Raw genomic sequence first — 7,169 nt, forward strand, 5'->3', positions numbered from 1 at the left:
ACCCAGTGCATGATACTGTTTGTTGTCATTGTTTAGTTGTTCAGTCGTGTCGGACTCTTTGCGACCCTGTGGACTGTAGCCCGCCAGGCTTCTCTGTCCGTGGGATTCTCCAGGCAAGAATACTGGAGTGGGGTGCCATGCCCTCCTCCAGGGGATCTGCCCGACCCACGGATTGAACCCACATCTCCTGGGTGGTAGGCAGATTCTTTACCACTGAGCCATCAGGGAAGCCCCCATCACCAAAAAAAAAAAAAGATGATACTGTTATTGCTCTTTTTTTTTCTTTTTGAATTGTGGAAAGAATGCTTAAAATGAGATCTAGCCCCTTCACAGATTTTTTTTTTCCCCCATGTACAGTATAGTATTGTTATCCATAGGCACCGTGCTGTACAGCACATCTCTAGAATGTATTCCTGTGGCATAACTGAAATTTCATACCCGTTGGTTAGTAACTTCCCATTGCCCTCTACCCCCGGCCCCTGGCAACCACCACTCCATTCTTTGCTCTCCTGAGTTGGACTATTGTTACTCAGAGACCCCGTCCCCAACGGGGTGGTCTCTCCTTGTCCCAGAACCTCTCTGGGTCCTGGCTAGCTTGTTTGGTTGTGACTGTACGTCTGAGGTACTCTTAGAATTCTGGCTTTAGGATATGAGGTTTAGGGGCACACGTCTCGATTTGCCCTTCTAGAAGGTTCTTCCACTACTTCGTCCTTCTTTTTGTTTCTGCACCCTGTTGCCCACGACTAAAGCTTCACCATGTATTTATCAACACATGTATTTATCTCCGTGTCTGAAAGGGTTTTACCTCCAGCGTTCTTCAGTACGGACCCCCTCAGACAAGACTGATTAAGAAGTTACAGCAACTCACATTCTGCAGACACAGGCCTCTTCCTCAAGGCAGTGAAAACTTCCTCTATAAATGGAGAGGGTCTTCTAACTGAATTGCCGGTGACGTTTTCAGAGCCTGTCCTTGAGTAAGTGGACTTCTCCAGGTGGAGCTCAGCTTTCTTTGGCTCCCATCACTCTGAGGTCTTCACAGACGAGGCAAGTGGGAGAGAAAGGGGATGGAGGGTACCTGGCAGGTGTGACCGTCTTGTGTTGCCAGGGAGACCCCATGCGTCCCGGCACACAGAGGAGGCTTCCGTCTGTGCCTGGGAGAGAGCCTGACTGAGGTGTGCATGTTTGGGTGGAGCTGCTCTGTCCTTAGGCAGCCCCCAGCATGCACTCCACTGTCTGCCCCAGACCCGAGGTCCTCCTGTCAGGTCCTGCCGCAGGATCACCCAAGTTTCTTTAGGAAAAACTTATTCCTAAGCAGATTCCTGGGCCACACTCCTCGTTTGTGGAATTAGACCATTTCTCTCAGTACTCTCAGCCCTGTCTTCACAGTTAGGGGGTTTCTAAGACATGCTGCTGCCAGGGTTGCACCCCCGACTGAGAATTTCTGGGGTGGGGTCTGGACATTGATGAATTTCAAGCCGTCCCCCTCCCCACCCCAGCACGGCTGATGCAGCCTGCATCTGGCTTCATCCCGGAGCTGCTCAGGGTGTGCAGTAGGGGTCTTGGCTAGGATGACTCCCTTAGCTTACATGTGCATGTTGTTTGTGCATGCTCAGTCTCTCAGTGGTGTCCGACTCTTTGTAACCACAGGACTGTAGCCTGCCAGGCTCCTCTATCCGTGGGATTTTCTAGGCAAGGGTACCGGAGCAGGTTGACATGTTGAGTACCTGCTATGCATCCAGCCCCCCGCTCTGTGATGCTGGGTTTCAACATCTTTGCTTCATCTGCTTTTCACAGTCTCATCTCTTTGGCTCCGCCCACTGAGCATATGACCTCTGGGCCTGTGTCTCTGCGGTGACCTTTCCAGATCCCATTTTCCAGCTCCTGCCAGCTGTGTCCTTCAGTGACACTGGGCCAAGTCCCCTCCCCCATGCCTGGCAGTCGGGGTGCCAACCTTGGTTGCTCCTCCTCCCCCATTGTGGTCCCCGAGTCCCGCAGCTGTGGTCCCCTAGCAACATCCTGTTCTCTAGTCACTCTGATGCTGACCTAGTTCCAGCCTGTGCTGTCTCGTGCCCCGGTTGATTAGCAAGGCCCCGAGTCGGCCTCTACCGCCTTAGCTGGTTCTTCTCTCCGGTCGTCTTTCCTCAGTGAGGAACCATAGGCCAGTTCACAGAACTCACGTCAAAGCTCCTTAGGACTTCTTGATGAGCAAGGGCCATCCACACCTCCCCCACCCACCCCACCCTGCCTTCACAACCCCTGGCCCCCAGGGCTGCTCCCCCAGGCCTTCGTGTGTGGTCCTCCTGTCCGCCACCCCACTCTGTGTTTGCTGATCTACATCTCCCTCACGGCCTGGTTCACAGGTCAACTGCAAGCTTCCTTCCATGCCTTTGGCCAGACCCCTCATTCCCAAGGCCCCACACCTTCACCTGCACTTCTAGTTGTGGGCTCACTTTCCTCATCTTCCGGGGCTCCTATGTAGCTACTCACAGGGCCCCCACTCCCACAGCCGCCCCAAGTCCATCCTGCAGGCAGGATCCACAGTCAGTGTCTGTACCCGAAGGACAGGGGTCCTGCAAAACCCCTGTCAGCATCACATGCTCCCACCCAGGTGCCTGTGCCATGGGTTCTTTATATATTTTAATGTATCTGGCTACACCAGTTCTTAGTTGCAGCATGCAAGCTCTTAGTTGTGGCATGTGGGATGTAGTTCCCTGACCAAGGATCGAACTGGGGCCCCCCTGTAATGCCACAGGGAAGTCCCTATGGCATGGTTTTTAAGTGCCCCAACTGGATGCTCTCAGCAGTGACCAGGCTTTTGGTTTTCCCCTGCGTGTGGAGGTGCTGGACCCCAAGCCCGCTGACCAGACACGTACACACAGCGTCGTCCTCCCATGAGTGATCTCTGTTCCTCTCCCAGCAGAGAGGCTCACCCCTCCCTGTGTTCTCAGAGCGGCCTCCTAGCACCTTGGTGGTACCTCTGGAAAACACTTCTCCACCAGCCTTCTGTGAAGGAGCGAGAATTTTGAGACGCGGTTGGCAAGTCTTGGTAGTAGAAGGAGAGGGATGCCAGAACCCCTCCCACTCTTGTCGCCTCCCTGTGTCGTCTGTCCCTGCTCCACTCCTGGCTCGGACTTAGCCAACCTGGCTGGACCCTGCACCCCCTTTTTGAGCAGCTGCTTTGAAAGTAACCTCAGATGACTGAGCCAGACCCTTGAAGGCATCTCCCATCTCCCGAGGAGAGCCCGTAGGGTCCCTGGGGACAGCCAGGGCCCCCTACTCTGGACAAATGCATAGAAATGAAGGATGTTTTTCTATCTCGCATTCCCCTGGGGAGAAAGACCGGCAGCCCATCAGAAGAGGGGGAGAAACACTGGCAGGGGTTGAGCCAAGGCTCTGAGGGCTTCATCCAACTAGGCTGAACTGGAGAAGCTTCCAGAGCTCAATGCTGGTGAAGGAGGAGGAGACAGAAGGCATCCTGAGATGCCTGCAGAGGCCTGAGGGAGGGTGCGAAGGCTGGGCTTATTTGAGGAACTACAAACACGTCAAGTATTTCAGTGTGGGGTGGACTTAGGGGTAGGACAGGCAGAGACAAGAGCTCCGGGTCTTAGAGCCCATCCTCAGGGGAGAGGGAGTGGCTGCCCAGCGGGCCCTGCAGAGCCCCTGGAGACCCGCACTAGGGACTTTCCCCTCCCGGCGCCACCACACTGGCTGGGCCTGGGTGTGGCCCCCCTGCGCCCTGCTCTCATCCCACCCCTGAGCCTTGCCAGGTGGCAAGCCTTTGCTGCAGTGGCTGCCCCCGTGGTCAGGCCAGGGGATCCCCAGGCTTACCCCCAGAGGGGAAATGACAGTCAAGCCCCAGGGCACTGTGGCCTAAGGATGAACCACCATGCATTCCAGACTTAACCCTCAGCCCAGAGTCCCTTTGGCATCTTTTATGGGGAAGAACATGGGCCATTTCCCCTTCCCCACTTAGGTTTCCTCTGCTGTGGCCCCACAGGGCCAGGAGCACATGGGCAACCCACCTTCCCAGGCCCCTCCAGGACCACAGCCTGAAAGGATGTGGGTGACTCTGCATGGCCCCCTGGAGCACCTCCCGGCGAACACAGCCAGTGCCTTCTCGGCTCTGCTGTCAGTCACTGGCTTGACAATCAAGGCACTGAAAAAGGACAATTCACAACAAGCCTACACAGAGAAGCCCTTTTATGCGCAAGAATGGCCCCGTCGTTCACTCCAGCACCATTTGTATCTTTCTTGATAGGAGTTACTGTACTTGAGAATGGTTGAGCAGCGTGGCTTTAAGCAGGGTGTTGGGTCATTCGATGTTAAGGACACTGAGAGGGTTCATTGTCCCCGGGCAGCGCAATCGCCTGAGCCAGCATCCCTGGGTTGGATCCGAGTTGGCTGGGTGTGTGGGCAGTGCCAGCAGAGCCTTTGTCGTGGGGTTCGTAGGCTTTGGGGGTGGTGGGGGGCTGCCTTGTGGACACAGGCCTGGGACAGGCCCTGCCAGCCCAGGGTCCCTCTGCAGAATGACACAGGGGCCTATGTGGGCAGTGGGGAGTCGTCCTCACCTACTCAAACAAGCCAGAGAGGAAGCAGGCTGGTGTACGATGAAAGGTCCCTGCTAGAGCTCCACCTGAGAAGGACAGCGGTTACTTATAACCCTGGTTGTTGGCGTGAATGCTCCGTCAGCTGGTGAGGGAGACCCACACACACCCTCTGAACTTGCCCCTGACAGGTGGGCTGTAGGAGGGGTCTGGACTGAGACCCAGTGCAGTTTTGGAAATAGTCCAACATGCAGGAGGATCCAAAGACCCTGGGAATCCTTCTTGACCTGGACGCATCTACCCCTCCACTCTGCCCCCACCATCACGGCGGGACCCCTCCTTCCCAGCTCCCAGGCCTGCCATTCCTGTTCTGCCCAGCATCCAGGGCTCCTGTTCAGGTCAGGACCACAGCCCACAGTTGGCTCGAGCTCCAGGGCCATCATTTGAATTGGGAATGCCCAAGGTGCGTGCTCTCCATCTCGGGGCTAGACCTGAACTGGCCACCTGGTCCCTGGGTACTGTGATCCAGGACATAAAAGGGTCTGCCAGCCTTACTATGACTACCGTCATTAGTTATTACTTGGTAGTGTTTCCTTGGCCCTTGGTGTGGGGAATTTCTTTTTATTTTGCATCTTGATAACCATCCATGTAATAGGTACTGCTCTCACAATTTTTTCAACAAAGAAGTTGGCTCAGAGAGGGCAGGCCAGTGGCTGGAGGTCACACGGCTAGGAAGAGGTAGAGGTGGACCAAGTTGCTGTCCCACCTCTCCAAGGGCTGGACTCTGAGCAGTCTGAGCCTAGGCTCCTAAGCCCAGCTCACCCCCATCTCCAGGTGCTTCTGAGTCATGAACTGTGGAAGAAGCAAAAGAAAGAACAAGTCAGAAGCTCAGATGGGTGCTCCAGGGGCCTCACTTGCCTGCCTCCTCCTCCCAGCTGGGCCTCGAGGCTTCTGTAAACCACCCATTGGCTCCTCGGGGCCCACTTTCTCTCGCCTCCGTACACATCAGTGAGTCATTTCCTCAACTTTTTTTTTTTTTCCTTAGTTGTTTTTTTTTTTTCCCCCTATTAGGAGGAAAAGTTTCCTTCACAATGATGATTTATGTCTGCCTCTGCAGATCAGTTTTTTGAAGTGTTTCAAAGACTTGCAGAATTACTTTCTGTTGGAATATTAGATTTCTATCTCTGTAAAATTTAGAACCATATGCTCTCAACCCTGGATATTGGCTTCTGTGCGGTATCCATCCTCAATTTTTTTTTTTTAATCCTAGATAATGATCCCACATCTGTCTCAGGGCAATTTATACCTTAGCTGGAGGAAGACTGAAAGAATGGGAAATGGGTTCCTGAGCTGCTGGCTGCTCCTGCTGCTAAGTCGCTTCAGTCGTGTCCGACTCTGTACGACCCCATAGACGGCAGCACACCAGGCTCCCCCATCCCTGGGATTCTCCAGGCAAGAACACTGGAGTGGGTTGCCATTTCCTGAGCAGGGACACATAAGGAAGACGGGAAACCCGAGTAGGCGGGCACAGGCTTCAGGGCTGGAGGAGCAGAGAGGCAGGGTAAGCGGCTGTAGCACTCAGCACAGCGCTGAGCTCCTGAGCCTGTTGGTGAGAGCCCTGGAGTACAGGGTTGAATTCAGATCCTGGGTTCAAATCCTGGCTGTGTCATGGGTCAGTGCTGTGTGCCCTTGAGCAAGTTGCTTAAACTCTCTGTGCATCAGTTTTCAAATCTATAAGATAGTGGTACTCCCTCCCAGGGTGGATACAAGGACGGAATGAGTGTGTCCGTGTAGCTCCCTGAGAACTGTGCCCAGCACATATTAGGAGCTCAGCCTTGTTGCAGTGAGAACAGACTGGCTTCTGGAAAGGGCTTTTCAGAACAGTTGGGATGTTTTCCATCCAATGAAAAGCAGGAGTAATTCCTGTTTTTATATAGGCAGAGACAGTTGACAGCTTTAGCAAAGTGCCCACCCAAAATCAGAAGATTCATATCACAGCCGTCCGGGAGCTGATGTGATCTGTTGTTTGTTTAACGTGTCTCTGCCACACCGAGCTCCATGCGGGATCTGGGCTGTCTTCCTCTCTCTGGGTGTGCTGTTGTTTCTTGGTGAATGAGATCAGGTCTGGGATTGGCCCCGGTTCTGGAAGCTGGACTGGTCCTAGGAGTGCCCTCGTTCTTTGTGTATTTGCACTTGATTCATTGCTTTTGCTTGTGACTCCCTGGGCCACCGGTCAGGGGAGAGGGGAGTGTCTCAGTGTCACCTGCCGTTATGTACTTTGCTCTGTCTTTGAAAGACGTGTGCTTACCTGACTCCCGTCTGATTGGAGAAAGCTCCTCTTGCGATCCCAGCCAGGATCGGTTTCATCCAGCGGCGTGGTCTTCTCTAGGCCAGCTGGGGATCTGCGAGCCAACTCAGGTTTCTTATGGGTGCTTCTGCCCCATGCACCCCATGGGTGCTTGAGTCCCACAGGTGAAGCAGACATCCAATGATGGCCTGAGGGGTTCAGGCCATTATGTACAATAAGAGGTGTGGTTCAGGGACCCACCCAACCCTCCCTGCCTCAGATGTTCCCTCTGGGATATCCTTGCCTAGTGGCCAAGAGGTGGGCGCCTGTTGAGGGAC

General features: G+C 54.2%; 1 long non-coding RNA gene across 1 annotated transcript; it reads left to right on the forward strand.

Moving 5' to 3' along the window:
- Positions 1-803: 803 nt before the first annotated feature.
- LOC129635337 (uncharacterized) lies at positions 804-6,946 on the forward strand. Its single transcript, XR_008706234.1, has 3 exons — positions 804-974; positions 5,379-5,552; positions 5,815-6,946. It is a non-coding gene; the product is annotated as an uncharacterized LOC129635337 (long non-coding RNA).
- Positions 6,947-7,169: the final 223 nt, after the last annotated feature.

The sequence above is a fragment of the Bubalus kerabau genome, chromosome 20 (genome assembly GCF_029407905.1).
Source record: "Bubalus kerabau isolate K-KA32 ecotype Philippines breed swamp buffalo chromosome 20, PCC_UOA_SB_1v2, whole genome shotgun sequence".
Classification (NCBI taxonomy): domain Eukaryota; kingdom Metazoa; phylum Chordata; class Mammalia; order Artiodactyla; family Bovidae; genus Bubalus; species Bubalus kerabau.